Source organism: Geotrypetes seraphini, chromosome 3, assembly GCF_902459505.1.
Source record: "Geotrypetes seraphini chromosome 3, aGeoSer1.1, whole genome shotgun sequence".
Classification (NCBI taxonomy): Eukaryota; Metazoa; Chordata; class Amphibia; order Gymnophiona; family Dermophiidae; genus Geotrypetes; species Geotrypetes seraphini.
The window spans coordinates 67,254,655-67,278,189 of NC_047086.1; the positions used below are offsets into that span (position 1 = coordinate 67,254,655).

General features: G+C 43.4%; 1 protein-coding gene across 4 annotated transcripts in view; it reads right to left on the bottom strand.

Moving 5' to 3' along the window:
• HCRTR2 (hypocretin receptor 2) overlaps nucleotides 1-23,535 on the bottom strand; it is a 132,921-nt gene that overhangs the window by 77,463 nt on the left and 31,923 nt on the right. The window contains exon 1 of one of the 4 annotated variants that reach the window (XM_033938479.1): nucleotides 23,389-23,450. The exons of the other annotated variants lie outside the window; for them this stretch is intronic. The gene's annotated coding sequence lies outside the window, so the exon portion shown is untranslated. Of the gene's footprint in view, nucleotides 1-23,388; nucleotides 23,451-23,535 lie in introns of those variants that run through there. 4 annotated transcript variants of the gene reach the window in all.

Genomic DNA, 23,535 nt, shown 5'->3' on the forward strand with positions numbered 1-23,535 from the left:
AAACAATAGACAGTTTTGCTACAGATTAAGAGACAGTTTTAGGAAGATTCCAGACTAAGGATCAAATTGTCAGCTTCCCTGCAGTGCATGCAGACACTTTCCATCTGCTTTACAGCACTATTTAACCAGCTGGGATGGCGTTGAAGGCAATTTCAAAAAGGTGGGCTTTCAATCTATTTTTGAACAAGGAAAGAGGCATGATGCACGGACTTAGAAATCCTATGCCAGGCATATGGGGCAGCAAGGTGAAAGGAACGAAGTCTGAAATTGACAGTAGGAGAACAGTTCAGATAAGTTACTTTTATCTGAGGAACAGAGTTCTCAGGGAGGTGTATAAGGAGAGACAACAGAGGAAAGATGCTGAGGGGCTGTAGAATGAACATTATTCAAACTCATATTAGTTTGAACTGTATGTGAAGATGGATAGGGAGCCAGTAAAGTGATTTGAGGAGATAGGCTCTTGATCCCATACAGTTCATCTAGAACTCTCAGATCATCTTCACAATGTACTTTAAACGTCCCCTCTCTTAAAATTATAGGAACCCGCCGTGCTTCAATTTTCTCTGTTACGGCACCAATGTTATGGAATTCTCTTCCATTATACTTAAGATTAGAACAGGATTTAAAAATATTTAAAAAGAATCTTAAATGTCTTCTTTTTAAAGAAGCTTTTAACTGACAGATTACAATTTCTCTTTTTTTTCAGATTTCCTTTCGGTTTCTCATTTTTTCCCTTATTTCCCCATTGTGTTTTCCTTTTATGTAATCTTTAAATAAATATTGTATTTCCTCCCCACCTTCCTAATGTTATCAGCTGTCTTCTTGTCCAAATTGTTTCCCAGTATGTTTATATGAATAGTAATTGTATAAGTAAGTCTACTCTATTTTATTTATGTAAAACGCTTTGAAATTTTAAAAGCGTTTAATCAAACAATATAATAAACTTGAAACTTGAAACTTGAGAGGGGTAATGAGTGTAGCAAGGTTGGCAGAAGATAAGTCATGCAGCAAAGTTTTGCACAGATTGCAAGGGGAGAGGTGGTTCAGTGGGAGACCTGTTAGAAGTAAATTGCAGTATGTAAGAGTGAGTATATGAGGGTGTGGACAAGGGTCCAGGTAGTGTGCTCAGAGGGGAAGAGATGAATTTTGGTGATGTTGTAGAGATGGAAGTAAAACCAAACTATTTCTCCACTACAACCAGTCGAATAATATATGAACGCTGGGTTTTACTAAACGATGCTAGAGGTTTTTAGCACAAGCCGGAGAGGTAAATGATCTGACGCTCATAGAATTCTTATGAGTGTTGGAGCATTTACCTCACTGACCCGCATTAAAAACCTCTAGTGCCATTTAGTAAAAGGAGTCCAAAGTTGTTGTTTTTGTTATGTAGATCTTCAGATGGCTATCAAAAAACTCATGCTAGTGTCAGCCCCTATCTTCATTAATCCAATTTTCATATTATTTTATATTATGTATTCATTCAATAAATAAATACAGTGATACCTCGGTTTGCGAATGCACCGGTTTGCGAGTGTTTTGCAAGATGAGAAAAACATTCGCAAAATCAGCGCCTCGGAAACCGAGCATGCCTCGCCTCGATTTGCGAGCGCCCCCTGCGATCCGGCACCCTCCCCCCCCCCGTGATCCGGCACCCTCCGCTCGCGTCACACCCCTTCCCCACTGCGATCCGGCATCAAAAAGGCACCCACCCGATCACATTTCTTACCCCCCATTTGGCACCGGCACCGGCACCAACGCACAGGACATGCCTCCTTCTGCGCTGGGTCTTGAGCATCTGCGCATGCTCAAGGCCTTCGTGTTCCCGTTCTCTCCGAGATTCTCGGAGCTTTGGTCAGAGAACTGTTTTTGTTAATGTTTTGATTGCAGCTAGAGTTATACCAGAACACTTAGAGGGGCATTTTCGATAGGAATGTCTAATTTGAACATATTAAAAAAATGTCCAGGAATCCAGTCAAAAAAATGTTCATTTACAAAAGAGACAGACATCTATCTTTTATTTTTGAAAATAACCTATGTAGATACTTTGGTCCTTAGTACGTCTTTCTTTTTTGACCATTTTCAAAAATAAAAATGTCCACATGAAAAACACATAAATGCAAGTTTTGCAGATGTACCCAACTACCTTGTCTGATCGCGGCAGGGGAATCCTCATCAGCTCAGCCGGTTTCAGTGCAGTCCTGCCGGCTCGGCTGATGGTGAATTCCCCTGCCAGGGTTAGCTGAATCGGCAGGGAGAAAAACATTTGTTTCTCCCTCCCTCCCACCCACATATCCTTCTACACCCTTCCCCCCAACATCTCCCCACATCCCTCAACACCTCCCCACATCCACCTGACATCTCCCCAAATCTCCCAACATCCCCCAACAACCCCTGTACCTTCGGATGACAAATTAGCAGAAGGGAAGCTGCGTGCTCAGAATGATGGGCCTTCCCCCTCCCAATGTATCTTGGGAAGCAGTGGGAGGGGCCTAAGGCTCTGATTGACTCAAAATTGTGATGTTGGGGGGAATTATAAGCTTAACAGTTGCTAGTGAACATGCATCTCCCATTTTAATATTGACTTGATAGGCTTGAAAAGTAGAAAAAGGTCTATGGCACTTTGCACCAAGGTGGGGTAATGGGCAACAACGGAATATAGTGGCTGTGCTCTGTGCACTATCATTGCATGCACTTACCTGTTGGATTGCAATATGCTTGTAGGATCAAAATTAGTATTTAAACTTACATTTGTACGTGAAAATCTTTTGGAGCTTTCTTGTGTCCACTTTGCAGCCCTTTACATGGAAAAGGTCGGAGACTATCCCGCCTCCCCCCTTTTACAAAAGTGCGGAAGAGGTTTTTAGTTCCAGCTGGCATGCTGAATGCTCTTTGCTGCTCTGATAGTCATAGAATTCCTATAAGCATTGGAGCAGCGCAGAGAATTCAACGCATCAGCTGGCACCGAAAACTTCTTCCACACTTTTCTAAAAAGGATGGTATCTTTATATTGTATAATAGATTTAGCGTACAAAATTACCAGTAGAGAATACTAGCATAGAACTCACCTAACTTTTAGCGCTGTTTATAGAATTCTGCACTATAGATGTAGCACAAGGAAAGGATCAAGAAAGTTCTTAAAAGATTTCCCTTAACCAAAGGCACATTCAACAAAATTTTCATTAGCAGACCTGAAGGGATATAAGCTACAGATGAGTTTTGCGATATTTAGGCCCCAGACCATGAATAATCTTAAAAACAAGGGCAAGGATCTAAATTGAGCTCCAAAGGAGACAGGAAGCTGATGCTAATATTGTCTCTTATCCTAGCTCCAGTGAGAACTCAGGCAGCAGTATTCTGGAGAAGATGTGCTTTCATAGTTTGCTTTTTAAAGGGTCCTATGTACAGAATCTTACAATACTATATCCAACACTCTTCTTAACAAATAACACACTCCTTAGATTCGAGGATGAGTCGGAGCTTAGTATAACTGTCCCTGTCACTGCACAGACCAAATAGACATGTTAAATACCCATAGCAAAGGAAAAAGCCTCAAAATCCCACCCACACCGCCTTGAATAAAACAAAGTGTAGGAACTGACCTGGGGTAAGTTACCTCACTGGCATTAAAAAACCTTCTGAGTTGGGAAATGTCAAAGCCTTGAACAACGCAAGGAGAGATAATCAAACTTTATGCTCTTAAATCAATACTGTTCTTGATTGAAAAAAAGAAAAATGATAGAGAAAATACTTATCCCATGCTGGAGTAGATAAACGGAGTGAGTGTCACATCTCACTCCATGTGACACTTACTCCGTTTACCTACTCCAGTGTGGGATAAGTATTTTCTCTATCTTTTTTTCTTTTTCAATCAAGAACAGTGCTTATTGCGGCCCTAGGGAGATGCCTAGGGCTGTTTAAGCTTGCCCAAGGCCACTTCTGGACAAAACCTTACTCACACCCTGCCTTGGGCAAGCCTAAACATCCCTAGGCGCCTCCCTGCACCTGCAACAGATACCTATAGTGTAGGCAACAGGGATTCACTAGAGGCAGATCTTGTCAGATAAATCTGATCAATTTCTTTGACTGGGTGACCAAAGAACTGTATAGAGGAAATGTGCTATATATGATGTATTTAGATTTTAGCAAAGCCTTTGACAGTGTTCCATAGAGGTGTCTAATATATAAACTGTGTGCCCTCAGGATGGGCACAAAGTAATGGGCTGGGTCAGACACTGGTTGAGTGTAAGAGTGTAGTGGTCAATGGAGACCTCTTTGAGGAAAGGGATGTTACCAATGGTGTACCTCAAGGTTCAGTTCTTGGGCCTCTTCTTTTTAATATTTTTGAAAGCGATATTGCTGAAGGGCTGTCAGGTAAGATTTGCCTATTTGCAAATGATATAAAAATCTGCAATAGAGTAGACACTCTTGAAGGTGTGAATAACATGAGGAAGTACCTAGTGAAGCCTGAAGAATGATCTGAAATTTGGCAGCTATTATTTAATGCTAAGAAATGTAAGGTCATGCATTTGAGCTGCAAAAACCCAAGGGAACAGTTCAGTTTGGGAGGTGAAGAACTTTTGTGCACAAAAAGGAATAGAACTTGGGTGTGATGATCTTAAGGTGACCAAAAGTTTGAAAAGGCAACAGTTCCCCCCCACACCCCCTGGGAACAGCTACTCCAAAGTCTAAATCAAGTTGAGCATATCAGTTCAAAAGTCTGCTTCTAGCAGGGGGTGTCAAAGTAGAACAGAAAGGCAACCAACATCGAAGAAATAACGTGCCTTGCTTAGAGTTCATATCAGAGATAGCCTGGCGCTCATACCCTGCCAATTGAATCATTTGGGCCGCCAATGCACCATTGTAGGAGTAAGCGGAGTCAGCCAGCATTGAAGGATAGTTTTGAGTCCCATAAAAATAGCTTTTTGAACAAAGGCAGCAGTGCCCGGTCGAACAGGGACCAACAAAATTTTCAAGGTAAAAAGAAATTTATCTGTGGGCATCCAAGTGCAATTCCACAAAGATTTGATCTGTAAATAGAGGCGTCTCCAGTATGCCTGAATGCCTGGACATAACCAAAACATATGGCCCAAAGTGGTTCTGGAGGCAGCACATTTAGGGCAACTGTCCATAGGGTTAATATGTGCTTTGTAGGCTCTGTTAGGTGCAAAATAAGCCTGAACCAGGAATTTATAGTATCGCTCTCTTTCCGCTGCAGAGACCAATAGTTTGGCCCCCAGCTTAACACTCCGCTTCAGCATGGCAGCAGAAATTTGCAGCTGTAGATCCCGAGTCCATTTGGTCACCAAAGTCTCATAGTCCAAATCACCAGCCAGCTCCTGCAAAAAGCGGTGATGAAAATGCATCGGTATGGGTACCTGCGCAGTCAAACAGAGGGATTCTGACAGTTTCTCTTGAATATCTTCAGACAAAGCCAGGCTGGGGAGGGAATGAACATAATGCTGTAGTTGTCTATAAGAGAAAAAAATCCCCAGCAACCAGGTGTAAGGAGTCTTTAAAACATCTGAAATGATTGCAGAATGACATCAGAATGCAATCCTCGAGACAAATAATACAAGCCCTTCCTAGACCACAGAGAAGGCGGCCAAGCACTCATGCCAGGGACAAAGTCCCCATTACTCACAATAGGCAAACACAGTGTCACATCAAATCTAATAGCCAGTTGTGTACATAGTTGTTTCCAAATTTTGCGCGCTGGATATAAAAACAAGTTCCCATAAGACTGAGCACGTATAGGCAAGCACTTAACATGTAGTAAGTAACTAAAATGAAAAGGGGCATAAGCAAGGCATTCTACCCCTGGGGCTGAAAAATGATTCGTCCCACAGAACCAATCATTCACATGTCTAAGTTGACAAGCCATATTAAGTCTTCCCAAATGCAATAAACCTAGGCTCCCCTGATCCGTAGGAAGTGCGAGGGTGTATAAAGGAATCCTAGAGCGTTTACCTCCCCACAAGAACGTAAGCAAAGATCTATTTAGTAACCTTATGTGACGGTGCTGTATGAGCAAAGGTAAGGTTTGAAGGAGGTAAAGCCACTGGGGTATCGCCATCATATTGTACAAAGCAATTCTACCAAGAATGGTCAATGGGTAAGAGCGCTATGCCCGCACCCTCTGTCCTGTTTTCATAAGCAGCAGAAGCACATTAAGGGAGTAAAGTGAAGTCAAGTCCTGAGGTATAAAGATACCTAAATAACACAATGATGAGAAGGTTCATTCCAAGAGGGTCCCGGCTAAGTATCTTGAACCTCCACTTGTAAAGAGAAGCACCATAGACTTCTGCCTATTCAACGTCAATCCAGAGAAAAGATGGAACTCATCTAGAAGCTCCAAAGCCCTAGGCAGCGATCTCTGCGGCCAGGCCAATGCAAGTAAGAAGCTCATCAGCAAAGGCCAACACCCTTAATTGGGAAGATCCCTCTGGTAGCCCAACCAATTCATCATCTCTCTGGATCGTACATAGAAGAGGTTCTAAATATAGTAGGAAAAGTAAGGGGGACAAGGATCAACCCTGACGCGTCCCTCTACCAACCGCAAATGATCTAGTGGGGATCCCATTCACCAGGACTGAGGCAGTCGGAGCTGAGTATAACGCCCGTAAGGAAGACATGAATCATCCCCCGATGCCCACAAAGTCCAATGCCCGAAAAAGATAGGGCCAATGAACCTGGTCAAAGGCTTTAGCCGCGTCCAAGCTCACTAGAATGCCCAATGTATGATTGGATTATGCTCTAGCCACAGCCAACAGTGCCTGCCTAACATTCAATACCGAGTGTTTGCCCTGTACAAAGCCAACTTGCTCGGGAGATATTATATGTGGTAGGAGAGGAATTAAGGAGTTAGCAAGCAAACTTGCCAAGGTCTTCAAATCCACATTTATTAAAGAAATCAGACTGTATGATTCTACTTCATCTCTGGGTTTATTCAGCTTCGGAATTAAAGTGATGGTGGTTTCATTGGCATAAGCTGGAAACGTGCCATCCGCCAGGGCTCTAACATAATAACCCAGAAGGGGCTCACACACTTGCAGGGATAACATTTTATAAAATTTGGCCCAAAAACCGTCAGGACCCGGGGCAGTACATGAATATAAATGCTTTATCGCTTTTTGGATCTCCATGCCCTGTAAAGGTTGGTTCAAGGCCGTTCTCTGCAAGTCCATAAATTTTGGCATACCCGCATCCTCCAGATAGTCCAGAACATCCGGACCACAATAAAGGCCCGGACTGCTATAAAAAGTCAAAAAATGGCGGTATCATATGAACCCAGCTATGTTAGTGGGGTTCATATGATAGGAACCAGGGCCACTCTTAATCCGTGAAATATATCTGTCATCCTGCCAATTCTTAGTCAGAGTGCTCGTTATATTCCCATAATGATGAAATTATATTTTTGGTAAAAAAGGGATCTTTTGGTTCAGTCATGCAATAGAGTGTTAAGAGCAACCTGGACCGAGTGAAGTTCCTCCTGCAAGGCGGGGGCAGGATTCTGCAAATAACTCGCTTTCAGATGCGAATACTGTTTTTCCAAACATATAATGCCACTCGAGATACATTTACGACGTGCCGCAATGTAAGCTATAACATCCCCTTTAATAACGGCTAAAAGGTTGTAAAAGCAAGAAATTCCTAAATCACTCTTTAGCATCTCAGGCAGCTTCTCATGAAAAAGAATTTCGATCATTGTTGCTCACAGCTGTTTCTTACAGACATTTTAGAAAACAGCTAAAAACCTATCTTTTCTCCAAATACCTGACTAGCTGACTCATTCAAATATACGATTATGTTTAATGTTTATAATCTTTTGTAAACCGCGTAGAACTTTTTGGTAACACGGTCTATAAGTATAATGTTATGTTATGTTATGTTTACAAGTCTCCCCAAAAAGACCCGGGCTAAATTGATGTTGGCCATTTGCTAGTAAATAATCTTCCCAACATTTCCACAGGTAGTCCGAAAAGTCCGGATCATTCTGCAGGCAACATCCAACCAAACATGACAATGGTCTGAAATTGCCAAGGGGCCTATAGTAGCATCAGTGATCTGAGAAAACAAGGATTCCAAAACCAGAAGGTAGTCCAGGCAGGAAAAAGTCCTGTGGGCACGAGATTGATGAATGTAGTCCCGTTCAAGCAGATAGAGAAGCCTCCAGGGATCCACTAAGCTCAAGGACTTACAAAGAAAGGGAATACCTTTAGTGAGGGTGTCAGCAGAAAGAGCCGTAGGACTGGATCAAACGTAACATCCAACACTTGATTAAGGGACCCAGCTACAATAAACGGTAAGGAGGTGTCTTTAAGACCCAGAGTGACCAGTGAGTTAAAATAGGCTTGGGAATAGGTGTTAGGGACATATGTGATCAACAGCCTAAAATCTGTACCCTGCAAAGAAATGTGAAATAGTAAACATCTACCCTGGGGATCCTGATGTTTTAAGGTGATAACACACTTCAAACTCTTACGGACCTTTTTCCAAGTGGAGGAAGTATAAAATACAGAACCCACCCAACCTCACTGCAATTTCTTATTTTCCTCCTCTGTCAATTTAATCTCCTGTAAGCAGGCAAGATCAGCATGGTGGTGCTTCAGCTGTCTCAAAATATTTGTGCGTTTAACCGGGGATGCTATACCAGAAACATTCCAGGAAACAATACGAAGTGGGCGATCACCCAGGGGCACTAAACAAGTAGTATGTACCAGTGGCGTACCTAGGGTATGTGGCACCCGGGGCCCATCATTTTTTGACACCCCCCCCCCCTCATGGAAAAATTTTTTTTTTTTTTTTTTTGCAATAACCATGAAATGGAATAAATGGTCAGAATAGAAACAGGCAGTGAAAATTTTCTTTTATTGAACCTCATTTATGTAACCATTATTCCAAACATAACATAACATAAATTATGTCGGAATTGTCATGACATCAGAAGTACATATGGAGTAGTTGCAGGTGATGCTTGGGACAGTTCTGATTATGTTAGTTTGGTTTTATGTGTTTTTTGAATAGAAGGGTTTTTATTTCTTTTTTTAAGGTTTTGTAGTTTGTGGTCGAGGTCAATAGGTTGTAGAGTTGGGGGTCAAGTGTTGCAGCTCGAATGGCTAGGAGGTTGTCGAACAGTTTTTTTCTTTTGACGTTTTTGGTTGGAGGGTGTGTGAATGGTGCGTGAGTTCTCCTATGTCTGTTTGAAGTGGATTGAATTATTTAGCTGAAGAAATTAGTTACCCCCCCATTCCACACACATTAATTCTCTTCCATTTTTGTTCCCATTATAAAAAAACACTGATAAGTTCCCAGGAAAAAAATACATTAAAATAAGAAGTGAAAACAAAGGCCCCTACAGATGAGAACATAACATAAGAATAGCCTAACTGGGTCACACCAATGGTCCATCATGCCCAGTAGCCCATTCTCATGGTAGCCAATAGTGCTGCCCGATTCAGAGAAAAATATTTCATTCGATTCGATTCACCCTGTTGAATCGATTTTTCGATTAGATTCACTGTTAATGACACCGCTTTTTAAGTTTAAACAAAGTATAACAATAAATTTCACAACAACAATAAATTTCACAAAGTACTTAAAAAAAAAAAAATCACATTTTTCCATTAAAGCAGTTCTGGAGACATTTGCTTGAACAGTCTTTTTTCCCAGTCCATAAGCAAGCAATATGAAAAAGATTTCCTTAATTATCTACTCAAACATTTTTGCTATTTACTTTCATTGTACCTAGACTATTATTCAGTAGAAAAAATTTAGTTTGTTCAATCAAGCAGAACATTCACTCATAGAAGTCCAATGTCCACACAGGATTTGATTGAACAAACCATATTTTTTCTACTGAATAATAGTTTAGGTATACTGAATAGCAAAAATGTTAAAGCCACACAGAAAAGCAGTAAAAGTCAATAGGTTCTCCAAGTGGGAACAACCTGATGTCTCAGCACTTGAGGAAAAGACCACGTAATAATGTTTATAAGATAAATCATATAAATGATTATACTGAAGCAGGGTGTCCTCAGCGTGAGAGGTAAGTGAGAGGAGAGAATTCTCCAGTGCTTTACACAATAAGGCTCCTCTGCCTGCAGTGCACACCATCATAGGACACCTCAGGTGTGCTCAAATTAATCAATGTGATAAATTAAACAGTGATAAACAATTGGTCAATCACAAGAGTGCAAGATCAAACAGGTTGTTCCCACTCAGAGAACCTATTGACTTTACTGCTTTTCTGTGTGAGTAGATAATTAAGCAAATTTCTGATAGCCTACAGAACTGATTCTCACCTTCCATCCCCAGCCCCCAAGACTTACCAGACCCCCCCTGCCGATGCATTTACTTACTGCCTGAACTGGATATTAAATCGTGGGGAAGAGAGGAGAAATGCGGGGAAAGAGCCAGCCAAAACTAGTATTTGTTGCTGCTGAGTGCACCAATCCAGGGCAAGCAGACGCTTCCCCCATGTCTTAATAACAGACAATGGACTTTTCCTCCAGGAATTTGTCCAAACCTTTCTTAAAACCAGCTACGCTATCTACTTTTAACATAACTTCTGGCCACTTCATTTTTAAGCTTAGATCTTTCCTTCCAAACAGAGACCTTGCTAGATGTCAAATACAGCACAAGGTAACTTCACATGGACTTAACTGTGCAGGAAATGAATCTCCTCATACACCCACCATATAGTGCAAAAATGTGCAAAGGTCTGTTTTTTTCTTTCGATCACTACATAGCCTAATGCCACACAAGCAGCGCTGTTACAAACATATTCTGAAGGTCAATGCTAAGGTTGACAAAGTTTCCTTCCTTGGACCAGAAGGAGATACTGACAAACCACTGGAAGAGATTCTAAAACAACTACCCAGAAATAACACCCAAAGACCCACTCAGTGTGTGAACCAGTTGAGTGGAGTGGACTAACTGGGGGTGGAAATGGGCCCAGAGTTTGCTCAGCAGAATTTCCCAGACTACCTCTTCCTCTCAACACACTGACATGCTACCACCACCACCAACACTAGGAACACCTCACCGAGTATGCCAGCAATGCTTATAAACTTTATAAAACACATTATTATATTTTCTTATAAAGCATATATTTTAACTGAACTCAGCCTTGCCATTCACAAAAATAGAAAAGTTCCCATTTCAAGCTGTCTCATGTACACTTTTCAAATCTAACATATTGTAATCACAAAACAGAAAATAAAATTATTTTTTCTACCTTTTGTTCTCTGATCAATATTCAAATCTTGTTGGTCCCAGGCTCTTGTTGTCTTGCTTGCCAGGGTCTCCTTTCTCCGTGCTAACCATCCGTCTGCCATCTCTGTTCTCCCCTTCCGTTTCCCTTCCCTCTCCCGGAGATCTGGCATCTTTCCTTTTTTTTGTCTCCATCCACAGATTCACCTTTTCTCAACTCCCCACCACCCCAGGATCCACCATCTCTCCCTTTCTGTTCCCAACTATCCTCCTATCCAGTATCTCTATCCCCCCTCCACACCATCCCCTGTTTCCAAGTTCTCTCCCTTTCTGTTCCTTCCCTCCCTAAATCCCATTATGCACCATCTCTCTCCCACTCCTCTGTTTTTAGACCCATTATTTCTAACCCCCAAAGTCTGGCATATGCACGTATCTTTGAACCCCCCCTTCCCTCTCTCCCTCTGTGTACTTTTACACCAGGACCCCCCCCCCCCCGAAGGTCTGTCCCCCCTCAGAAGGGCTACACCCCACCCCTGAAGACCTGCACCCCCCGAAGGACTTTACCTCCCACCCGAAGGTCTGTCCCCCTCTGAACGCCTAAACCCCACCCCTGAAGGCCTGCACCCTCCCCGAAGGATTGTACCCCCCACCCGAAGGCCTGCACCCATCCCGAAGGCCTGCACCCATCCCGAAGGCCTGCACCCACCCCGAATGCCTGCACCCACCCCGAAGGCCTGCACCCCCGAAGGCCTGTCCCCCCCCCTTGAAGGCCTGACCCCCCCTTGAAGGCCTGCCTGCTTGTCCCCCCTTGAAGGCCTATCCCCCCTTAAAGGTCTGCCTGTCCCACCCCCTTGTAGGCCTGTCCCCCCTTAAAGGTCTGCCTGTCCCACCCCCTTGTAGGCCTGTCCCCCCCCCTTGAAGGCCTGACCCCCCCTTGAAGGCCTGCCTGCTTGTCCCCCCTTGAAGGCCTGTCCCCCCCTTGAAGGTTGGCACCCCCCCCAAAGGCCTGCACCCCCTTGAAGGCCTGTCCCACCCCCTTGTAGGCCTGTCCCCCCCTTGAAGGCCTGCCTGCTTGTCCCCCCTTGAAGGCCTGTCCCCCCCTTGAAGGCCTGCACCCCCCCTTGAAGGTTGGCACCCCCCCAAAGGCCTGCACCCCCTTGAAGGCCTGTCCCACCCCCTTGTAGGCCTGTCCCCCCCTTGAAGGCCTGCACCCCCTTGAAGGTCTGCACCCCCCCCGAAGGCCTGCACCCCCCCGAAGGCCTGTCCCCCCACTTGAAGGCCTGCCTGCCTGTCCCCCCCTTGAAGGCCTGCACCCCCTTGAAGGTCGGCACCCCCCCTGAAGGCATGCACCCCCCCTGAAGGCCTGTCCCCCCTTGAAGGCCTGTCCCCCCCCCTTGTAGGCCTGCACCCCCTTGTAGGCCTGTCCCCCCCCCTTGTAGGCCTGTCCCCCCCTTGAAGGCCTGCCTGCCTGTCCCCCCCTTGAAGGCCTGCACCCCCTTGAAGGTCTGCACCCCCCCCCGAAGACCTGCACCCCCCCTTGAAGGCCTGCCTGCCTGCCTGTCACCCCCCTCCCCCTTGAAAGTCTGCCTGCCCGCCCGCCCGCCCCACCCTGAAGGCCTGATGCCCCGACCCACCCCGAAGGACCATTCGCCCCCCTGGCCTCCCCGCACTACCTATGAAGCAGCCGCAGCAGGATCGCGACGTCAGCTATCTTTGCGCTGCTTAGGAGCTGCTTCCTGCGCCGGGCTACCTTAAGCTACTGCCCCCCCCACGCCCGAAGGACCGCTCGCCCCACTGACCTTCCAGCACACCTATGAAGCAGCCCGCAGCAGGATCGCGACGTCAGCAATCCCTCAGCTGCTTGGGCGCTGCTTCCTGCGCCGCGGTCCCGCCCCCTCCTCTGACGTCAGAGGAGGGACGGGACCGCGGCGCAGGAAGCAGCGCCCAAGCAGCTGAGGGATTGCTGACGTCGCGATCCTGCTGCGGGCTGCTTCATAGGTGTGCTGGAAGGTCAGTGGGGCGAGCGGTCCTTCGGGCGTGGGGGGGGGACTGAGCGGCAAGGCCGGGAACACCCCCTCAGGGCTGGTACCCGGGGCGGCCCGCCCCCCCCGCCCCCCCTAGGTACGCCACTGGTATGTACAGAACACAAAATCCAGCCCAGCCCCACCCCAGTGCTTACCATATGACACCCAGCATCGATCAGTGCAATAAACAACATGCTCAAAAAACAATAATACAAACAAAAAGCATTGAAGAACAAACCCCATAATAGCAAACCCATAGACTCTTCCCAACCAGAGTCCCCAACCCCACCCTATCCCCAAACAATCCCTTAGGGAATATCTCCAAAGGAATATGCAACAGGCCTATAATTGACACCATATGGGACCCTAACCTTCCAAAAACAATTTAGAACAAGTAATACTGAGGAACACTAGCTCGCAATAACAAAGAGAACAGTACAATCAAATCACAGGCAACCCTGGCTTTAAATCAAAAATCCTCTGAGGCCAGGAAATAATCACGGAGAATCAACAGAAGAGCCAAAGGTCACATTAATGTAGTCCACGGCCTCCGTAGTCACATTGAAGGAGTGCCAATTACCATCATGATGTATTTTCAATAAGGCTGGGTAAACAAACAAAAAGCATTTTTTTTTATAATCCACCAGCTTTGCACAGAGAGGGTAAAAAGCCTTTCTGAGGTCAGTAAGAGCAGCCAAGTAATCCTGACTAATTCAGACAGTGAAGCCTTTAAATTTGAATGAGTCCCGCTTAGCCCGATATTGGCACAGAATAACCATTTTGTGTTGGTAATTTAAGAATTTAATTATCACCACACGTGGTCTGGAATCTCTGGCCGAGCGTACTTCGATGAGATGAGCCCTATCCAAAGAGAGGGGGCCAAGTGATGATGTATCCGGGAACTCCAACTCCAGCCAGTCTTCCAAATTAGTAAGTAAGCGCATGTCTGGAATTAGTTCTGGGACGCCCAAAAAGCGAAGATTGCCTCGGCGGGAGCTATTTTCTAGGTCATCAAGTTTATCCACCTGAAGTCGCACCGTTTTTTGCAGGGCCACGATGTCCAATTCATGGCAATTAAGCATGTCTTCTGCCGTGGACACCTGCTGCTCCAGGTCAGTGGTCAAGACTGCCATCTCTGTCAAAAGCTGTTCCAGGCGGCTACACCTTATTCTGGAAGAAGCTAAAAACTCTTCTCTTCCACAATTAAATCTTTATGCCCCTCTATCCCCCCTCTTCTCTCAAGCCTTTCCTTCAGTTCCCCCTCCCCTGCCTTGTCCCCTCTCTCTCTCCTTTCATTGTAAGTCGCCTAGAGCCTGGCCAGGTTTGTGTGACACACAAATGGAAGATTAGATTAGATAAAATAATAATAATAATAATAATTTATTTCTTATATACCGCCAAAGCCATAGTAGTTCGAGGTGGTTTACAACGAAGAAGGACTGGACAATCAGCGAATATGGTACAATCAGCAAAAATAGGTACAACAAAGAAGAGCAAGACAGTCTGCGTAAGGTTCAATCCAAGAATGTTTTACGTATATGCCTATATTCACTGTTTACCAACATTCTTGGATTGAACCTTACGCAGACTGTCTTGCTCTTCTTTGTTGTACCTATTTTTGCTGATTGTACCATATTCGCTGATTGTCCAGTCCTTCTTCGTTGTAAACCACCTCGAACTACTATGGCTTTGGCGGTATATAAGAAATAAAGTCCATTTTAATAATGCCTTATGGAGTTTTCTGTTAGAAAATTATCCCAAACTGCTTTTTACCACATTCTCTGACAGTGAATTCTAAAGTTTTTTTCCACACAGAATGAAAAATATTTTCTCCAATTTATTTTAAATAGACTACTTAGTAGCTTCATTGCATGGCCCCTAGTCCTAGTATTCTTGGAAACAGTAAACAAGTAATTCACATCTACTCATTCAACTCCACTCAATATTTTCTGATGTTGTTTAGAGCAGTGTTCTTCAACCTTTTGACTCCTATGGACCGGCAGAAATAAAATAATTATTTTGTGGACTGGCACCGGTCCGCAGACCGGCAATTGAAGAACACTGGGCTAAGTCGTGCCCCTCTCCACTCAGTCTCCACCCATAATAGTACTAATTGTAACACCATTTGTTCCATTCATTTTTCATATACACACACACACACACACACAATATAATCGTATTAACAACACATACTGGTTAACCACAAAATTAAAATACACAAAGCACACTGTATGCTTTTCAACATTCATTCCTACCAGAAAAGAGATAACCCCATGCAAATGCAGGACCAAAAACTAAAAGTACTAATATTTGCAAACAAACCCTAAGATACAAGACTCTGCAAGCAGTACAGCCCCAGAGGAAAAGAAACAAATGCATTTCTTCCTGAATAGACAGCAGATGTAAATCAATCACTAAATAAAAAAATAAAAGCATTCCCCCTACCGCTGTTGTCTCTCTCCCGCCATGCTGTGCCTTGCCTTCTGGCCTGCCCCCCGGTGTTATCTTCGGACCGGTCCACGGTGCGATCAATGCGGCATCTTCGGGCCGGCTCCCTGAGTGCTGCATTTCACAAAGCTGTGGGCAGCGGCTCCTCACGCGTGTCCCGCACCTCATCTGGAAGCCTTCCCTCTGACATTGTGATGTCAGAGAGAAGGCTTGCGGTTCAGGTGCAGGACACACGTAGGAGCCTTTTCCCACGGCTTTGTGCACTGCAGCACTCAGGGAGCTGGCCTGAAGATGCCGCATTGATTGCACCGTGGACCAGCGGCTGAAGAACACTGTCTTCTGCCTGATGGACGTGCCAGCCCTGTGGACTGGCAGAAAATTTCTGCAGACTGGCACTGGTCCACGGACCAACGGTTGAAGAACACTGGTTTAGAGAGAGCTGTTTGCCTCACCACTTATAGACTTCTATCATATCTCCTGAGCCGTACCTTCTCCAAGCTGAAGAGCCCTAGCTCCTTTAGCTTTTTCTCATAAGGAAGTCTTCCCATTCCCTTTATCATTTTTGTCATCCTTCTCTATACCTTTTCTATTTCCGCTATAACTTTTTTTAAGATACAGAGTACAGAATTACACACAGTATTTGAAGTGCAGCCAAACTATGGAGCGATATAAAGGCATTTTAACACTCTCATCTTTATTTTCCATTCCTTTCCTGATAATTTCTAACATTGTATTTGCTTTCATAGCCGTTGCTGCACACTGAACAAAGGGTTTCAACATATCATCAATGATAACGCCTAGATCCTTTTCCTGGGCGGTAACTCCTAATGTGGAAACTAACATCACTTAGCTATATTTCAGGTTCCTCTTTTCCACATGCATCACTTTGCATTTGTTCACATTAAACGTCATCTGTCATTTTGATGCCCAATCTCCCAGTCTCTCAAGGTCCTCTTATAATTTTTCACAATCCTCTTGCGATTTAAGAACTTTGAACAACTCTGTATTCAGTAAATTTAATTATATCATTAGTTATTTCCATCTCTTAATCATTTATAAATATCTTAAAAAGTAGCAGTCCCAGCACATCCTACTGGAAAACCCAACTACCCACCCATCTCCATTGAGAATACTGACCATTTAATCCTACTTTCTGTTTTCTATTTTATATCCAGCTCTTAATCCACAAGAGGACATTACCTCCTATCCCATTACTTTCTAATTTCCTTAGGAGTCATTTGTGACATACTTTGGCATATGCCTTGTCACAAGCACTCCTCAGAGCAGAGTGTTATCATGACAAAATCTATACTCTGGCGTGTCCCCTACCACCAGGGGTATCTTCAGGTCTTTGACTGGGGAGAAAAGGGTAAGTATTGGCTTCAACCACTCAACAAAATACAAAGTCCAGTCAGAATTCTTCCAAAACACAATAATAGTTTTAATCTGACCTCGATGGTCAAAAAGAACAAAGCATACAGGCCACACATGCAGCACTCAACAAAATCCAGTTTTCAATAATGAAGAAAAAAATAGATTAAAGGTTCAAAAGAACACCTAAACAGCTACTCACTGTTAATTAATGTCTATGGGCTATGCCTGACTCTATGTAATGGAGCCAGCTTCCTGCACTTCCATTCCTTCCAACCACTCTGGCAACTGGCAGGTAGAAGTAGGAAGGCTTTCTTCCACCTTCTGCATAGGCCACTCTGGGACCTCAGTTACTGCTACCTTGTTCCAAGGCTCTTGCTCTGCTCTGAGCTGCTGGAGTGACTCAACCTCGTCACTCTCTCCTCCCCTTACTGCTTGCTTCAGTCTTCCTTCAATCAGCCCAAAGCCACTCCCCTTCAGCCTGTAGAGGGGGATGGGCTTTGGTTCCACTGCAGGCTTCCCTTGCCTGTTTTGCCTAGGTTTTCTAGGCTCGGCTAGCTTATATTTGACTGCCCTAGCTGACTTATGGACAGGATGCTGCTGTTGCCAGTCTACCTGCCCCTGATCAAGATCACCACTGCTTTGGTCATATGGGCAAGGGAGGTCAGTCTCAAGTTGGTCCCCAGAATTAATCTGGTTAGCTCTTCTGCATAGGATCCTGTTAGGTGCAAAACTAGTATGGGTGCTAGGTTTGTCACAGCCTTTTGAAAATCCTGATACACAATATTGACTGGCTCACCTTTATCCTTATGTTTATTCACCCCTTCAAAGAAATATAGTAGATTGGTGAGGCAAGATTTCTCTTGACTAAATCTATGTTGAGTTTGTCTCATTAATGCATTCTTATGTATATAGAGTAGTAGAGTAATAGATCACTACAGGTCATTGACCTGGGGTGCCACCGCGGGAGCGGACTGTTGGGCGTGATGGACCTATGGTCTGACTCGGCAGAAGCAATGCTTATGTGCTTATGTACTCTGCAATTCTGTTCTTTATAATAGTCTCTACCATTTTGTCCGGCACTGATGGTTCACTGGTCTATAATTTCCCAGATCACCCTGAAACTCATTTTTAAAAACTGGTGTTACATTAGCTATCCTTCCAATTTTCCATGCTGTTCTCAGATATGCTCTTTCTATTCTAGGCATCAAGACTAGACTAGTAACCTACAATTTTGATAAATCTACTTCTTTACCTATAAGCAAGAAAATGAGAGCGATGTGAAGTTTATCCTACCAAACATCCAAATTTTCCCAAATTCATGAGCACAGTGACTTTATTCATGTCAGTTAAGAGCTTCTCTTTCCCTGGAAATCAATTATTTTTATAATCTCTACTTGCAGGTATATATTTTTGTATAATTAAAATTTTCAGTAGTTACAATCTAGGTAACATAAAAAGCAATAGGCAAATATAACAAAAAGAAAAATTAATGCTATAAGCCCCCAACAAAAGGAGTTAGAGTAGACTACTAAAATAAAAATCTACCAAAAACATTACTTAAAATAATAATAATGGACATCTGAGCAGGTAAAATTATACTTTACTCTAAAAATAAAAATAAAATTGTAAAGCCCCCACCCCTTATAAAACCGCAAACGCGGCTTGTAGCGCAGGCTGGCACGCTGAATGCTCTGCACTGCTTCCAACCCTCCTGACCTGTAGTTATGTAAAAGTGTATGTGTGTGTGTGTGGGGGGGGGCTGGGTAAATGTATTGGATCTAAAAATATATGACTCTTTTCCCTATGTAACCTACAGGGAAATTAAAAAAAAAAAAAAAAAGTGGCTCTGCCAGCCAAAAGCTTAAGTTTGTCTGGATACATCTGGAAACATTAAAATAGAAAGGTACACTCTTCGGTAAATAATACTTCATAATTATCATATTTTTCTCCAAAGAAAACACAGAAACCACTAATATTGATCTTTTAATTATAGAATCCTGAGATGTTTCTAGAAATTTTGTAAAGTCAAGACTATCTCGCAAATAGCTTCCCTAGTTCAACATGGTGTATATAATAAGTATTAACAATATTTGTATCATCTAGAATTAGCTGTAACATATCATTCACATAGATTTTTGAAAAATTCTTTAGGGGGAAAAAAATGAGTCATTGGAAAATTTAACAGTCTCAAATTAATTGCCCTAGAAGCATTTTCAAGTGCCTCCATTTGCATATGAATCATCAGATTATCTGTCATAGAATGTGCTTGTACAGCTTGACAAGTTTTCAATTGCGATTCAATTTTACTAAAATTCTGTTCTAAATTAGTTATCCTGGTGTCTTGTTCAGAGAATTTAATTGAAGCTTCCTCAGTAAATGTATTATAACATGATAGATGTTTTTGTAGTGTTTTATCTAATTTAGTTATAGTCATTATTATATGTTTTATAGAACTATCTTGTCCAAGTATGGAAGATTCATTCAAAGAATGATAAGTAAAAAAAAAAAAACAACTAACTGGTGCTGGTACCTTAAATGTCCTGATTACTTGATTTTTCAAATCTTGAGAAAGACCCAAGAATCTTGACCTGTATGTTGTTCCTGTATGTCATATCTTCAACTCTCACTCTACCAAGATCAGCTTCAGAGCAAAATAGGTTGTGGGGTGGGTTAGGTCCTCCTGATGAAAGGGAAGTCTCAGGAGGAGAGGGACACCCAATTACCGAAGGTGAAGCCATAGACAAATGCTTATTCATAGGACCTGAAATCACTATTGGTACAATTTTCCCCTTTGATACTCCTTTTCTCTTCCCCATCGAAGCAAAATGGATCAGAATTCCATTCTCCATGCTTCCAAGTGACCCAAAAGGGGCTTCCCTTTGGTCACACCTCTTTGGGCACACACCCACATTCATACCACAGTCGCATACCACAAAGCAGACGCCGAGATGAATTGGCCTCCAAGGACCCTCCTCTGAAGGGGCATCTAGCCTGATGCCTATAGCAAGGAAGACTCTTCTTGAACTCCCAATATTGAAGGGAGCATGCACCCAGATGAACTGGCTTCCAAGGACCCCCCCCCCCCATCTAATGACACCAGATGGTAGGGGACATCTAGGCTGATGCATGTAGCAAAGAAGACTCTGCTCATACTCCAGGTATATTTTGACTAGAAAATATTGGTTTTCAGAGTGAGGGTGAAGAAATCAGGCAACTGCCCTAGGCATTATGCATCAAGAGGTATTGGAATGATTTTATTCCTACAAGCAGTACTACCTATTCCAAATCCTCCCTCCCATCCCCCACCACACTTTCAAACACTTACAGGCAAGAACAGGAAGTTTGATTGGATACTAACCCTGGCTGCCACGAGACTGAATCTTGCAACACTTACTAGACAGTGAGTCACAGAGGGGAAATAGGAAGTGAAAAATGAGAGAAAGAAAGGGACAATAAGAGGCTTTTCAAAGGGGAGAGAATAGGAGACTGAGATTAGGTGGATGGCAGACAGGGAGAAATAGAGACATAACTATCAACCTGAGCTCCATTTAAGATATTTTATTTTACACTAATTTGTGCTATTTTAGTACAGGTCCCATTTTAAGGAATAAGACCTACAACTAATAACTAGGGTTAGCAGTAAAATAACATGTCTTTAATGATAGCCCATGTTGATAGCTTTCACACTTAATGCTATTAGATTGCACGATTAAGCCCAGCTTTTTTCTGCATGTAAAATAGACTTTAAATGTGGGGAAAAAATCATTATATAAATTTACCCACAATAGGAGGAAGCACATTTCTTTTTCTCTTCTTTTCACTACTACACTGCTCATAGAGCCTAGCTTTGTTTTTATCTACTTAGTCATTTCTAATTTGAGGTCCCTCATTCTGTATTAGCTGAGAGTCTGTCTATGTTCCAGCAAGTACCGTAGTTTTTGTATAGGAATCTGATACAGTCCCACTTTTTCTGTCTTTCCAATGGTAGGTATACTTAGGGCCTCTTCTATTAAACTGCGCTAGCAGTTTTCTAGTGCGGGGAGCTACGCTGAATGGCCTGCGCTGCTCCCAACGCTCATAGGAACTCTTTGAGCAGCTCTTTGCGCTAAAAACTGCTACTGCAGTTTAATAGAATAGGGGCCTAGTGCTCTAAAGCTCAATGCAACATTGACAGTGTTGCTATTTAATAGGTGGAGTTACTGCAGCTTGCACCTTGGGAATTAAGGCTGTTATGGTACACATGCAGTCCCTGGATTTAGCAGGCCCGACTTACATCAAACTCGTATTTACGAATCAGGGTTACCTAGCATATGTGACACCCGGGGCCCATCATTTTTGACACCCCACCATCTGTATGAAAAGCATGATTTTTAGTAACAATCCACACGTCACACATGAATACCTAGGAAAAGGCAGCATCTTACATACTGCAGTGAACAGTACATCAATAAACCCATTGTAAAACTAAACAAGCCAGACTAGTACAGATACTAAACTAAACTAAATCTTAAGTTTATATACTGCATCCTCTAATCTAATCTAATCTAATCTAAATCTTGGGTTTATATACCGCATCATCTCCGCAGATGGAGCTCGACACGGTTTACATGGTTAGGGAAGGAACGGAACTCCAGTGGAATTATATAAGTATGAGAGAAGAGAGGTTGGTGTGAGAGTGCCAGGAGCGGGACGGGGTTACGTTCTGGAGAAGAGCCAGGTCTTCAGATGCTTACGGAATGGTAGAAGGGGGCTCAAATTGCGGAGAGGGGAAGGGAGACTGTTCCAGAGCTGAGTGATTCTGAAAGGGAGGGAAGAGCCAAGTTTACCAACAAGGGAGATGCCTTTTAAGGAGGGGTAGGATAGTTTTAATTTTTGAGTGGATCTAGTGGAGGTTGGATTTGAGGAATTCCAGGATAGAGGGATAAAAGGAGGAAGGATACCGTGGAGGATCTTGAAGGTTAGGCAGGCACATTTAAAGTAGACCCTGGAAATAACGGGAAGCCAGTGGAGTTTGGATAGGAGCGGTGTGACATGGTCAAATTTACTTTTTGAGAAGATAAGTTTGGCCGCGGTGTTCTGGATTACTGCATCCTCTCCATGAATATAGGCTCGGTATGGTTTACAAGAGCTTAATAAAGGAAAGTATAATACATTGAATTTGGAGGTAGTGTAAACGGGGGGTGGGGGGGAGGGAGGAGAGCATTACGTTTTTGTGAAAAGACTAGTTTTCAGGTGCTTGCGGAATAGTTGGAAGGAGACCTGATTCCGCAGTGGGGTAGTAAGGTTATTCCAAAACCCTGAGATTCTGAAGAAGAGAGATTGTCCCAATTTTCCCGCATGGAGGATGCCTTTTAGTGAGAGGAAGGATAGCTTAAGTTTATGGGTGGGCCTGGTGTTGTTGGGATTTGGGGAGTTCCAAGATAGTGGGATTAGGGGAGGGAGGATGCCGTGTAGGATTTTAAAAGCTAGACATGAACTTTTAAAGTGAACCCTGGCGATTATTGGGAGCCAATGGAGTTTGGACAAAAGTGGGTAAACATGGTCAAATTTACGTTTTGCGAAGATCAACTTGGCCGCAGTGTTCTGAATTAGTTGAAGTCTTTGAAGACTCTTTTTAGTTAGACTTAGGTAGATGGAATAACAGTAATCTAGTTTGGAAAGGATGATGGATTGAACTAGGACGGCAAAATGTTGTTGGCGGAAGCAGGATCTCACTTTCCTCAGCATGTGGAAGCTGAAAAAGCATGATTTTACCAGGGAGTTGAGGTGGTCATGAAGGACAGAGAAGAGTCAATGATGATGCCTAGAACTTTGCTTGAGAACTCAAGCTGCAGCATGGCGCCAGAAGGTAGTGCGAAGAGAGTGGGCAGATGTTCTAATTTTGGACCGAGCCAGAGAAGTTTCGTTTTGGACTCATTCAGTTTCATTTGAACAGAGAGGGACCAGGATTGGAGTTTCATTATGCAGGCTGTTATGTTCTCAGAGAGGTTGGTAAGGTTCGAGTCTGTCTCGAGAAGGACAAGGATGTCGTCAGCATAAGTATAGATCAATCCTACACAGAAAACCATGTCTTTTTGAACACACAGAAGACAGAAAACACCTTCGCCTAGTATGTAATCACAAACTAACCCCTCCCCCTTTTACAAAACTGTAGTGTGGTTTTTAGCCATGGTGGTAACAGCTCAGATGCCAACGCTAAAAAACGCTCTACAGTTTTGTAAATGGGGAGATAGAATAAAAAAAAGCTGGACTCTGCATTCAATGCAACATCACAGAAACAGCAATACATCTCACCTAAAGCAAAAAATAAATAAATATAATTTTTTTTTACCTTGTCTTCTCTGGTTTCTGCTTTTTTACTCATCTTTTTGTCACTCTCTTCCTTTCATCCACTGTCTACCCTCTCTCTGCCCCTTCTATATGGCATCTTCTCTCTTTCTATTCCTGTTCTAGAAACTTTATGCATCCCCCTTCCATT